Source organism: Mus caroli, chromosome 11 (assembly GCF_900094665.2).
Source record: "Mus caroli chromosome 11, CAROLI_EIJ_v1.1, whole genome shotgun sequence".
NCBI classification, from domain to species: domain Eukaryota; kingdom Metazoa; phylum Chordata; class Mammalia; order Rodentia; family Muridae; genus Mus; species Mus caroli.
This window is the reverse complement of record NC_034580.1, coordinates 2,041,700-2,042,938: the sequence shown is the minus strand read 5'-3', so window position 1 is coordinate 2,042,938 and position 1,239 is coordinate 2,041,700.

Below are 1,239 nucleotides of genomic sequence, written 5' to 3'. Positions count from 1 at the left end.
AGAGGCAGGTGGATTTCTGAGTTCGAGGCCAGCCTGGTCTACAAAGTGAGTTCCAGGACAGCCAGGGCTACACAGAGAAACCCTGTCTCGAAAAATCCAAAAAAATAAATAAATAAATAAATCCTGACTCAGACAGGTAAATAAATAAATAAATAAATAAATAAATAAATGAGTCCAGAATGTACAACTGCCCTGCCCAGAGAACCCATTTGGGATTATCAGATGGCAGGAAGCAACCAGCAAGCCCATTTGAATGGAGTTTGTGGCCACCTGACCTTGACCTGGTGTGTTACACATCCCCACAGCCTCTGATCCATCACCAGGGTAGCTCCGGTCTCATCCTTTGTCCTGCAGTCAAAGGCTCTTCCCGTGCAGGGGAAAGGCTGGACAAAGGTGACCTTGTCTCCAAGCTTGAGAGTCACATGGCCATGCCCTCTCTCCCAAGTGGGCCATGTGTGTTGAAACTGTAGGCAGACTCGGGGGCTCAGAGAACTGAGATGCCTTTGTTCCTCCGTGGCAGTGTTGGGTCCCTACAGGGGTATGTTTTTGATCAGCTGAAGGGGACACTTTGGGGATAGGATATGTCAGTTTCAAGGGTAGTAGCACTTGCCTGCAACTACAAGTCTTGATTTCTGGTCTCCAGGTGCTCTTAAGCTCCTAGGCCCCCACTGAATGGACCTACACCTGCTACTGGGGGTGGACAGTGGATTGGACATGGAAGCCCATCTCTAGGACAGGCAGCTGCAAGGACGCTCTGGGAAATGAACCTGTCAGCTCTGTGGGGGCAGGGATGGGGAGTGAGGTTCAGTAGGAAGGACTTTAGAAGGGAAGGAGATTGGAGACTGGAGGTCCTCAGGAGAACACCGAAAGGTCTAAATTACACGGGGTTTTGCAGGAGCAAAGCTGCAGAATCCTCGCTCATGGCCAGAATAGAGCAGCCACCACCATGAACTCTACCCACTAAGCATAGCATGGGCCTGGGTGCTGGTCGTGTGACATCTTAGGTGGTAGAAGCCGCCAGAGCTGTTCAGACCTCTGATTTAGCCAAATGCAGGAGCAGCTTTTTAAGAGCTTGTGTGAGCTGAGGGGAGAAGCTTCTGGATGTGCTGGTCTGATGGCAACAGTAGCCATAGCTACCATTCTCCATGGTACTTACTCTGTGACCAGTCTGATGGCAACAGTAGCCATAGCTATGTTCTCCATGGTACTTACTGTGTGTGCAGTCTGCTGGCAACAGTA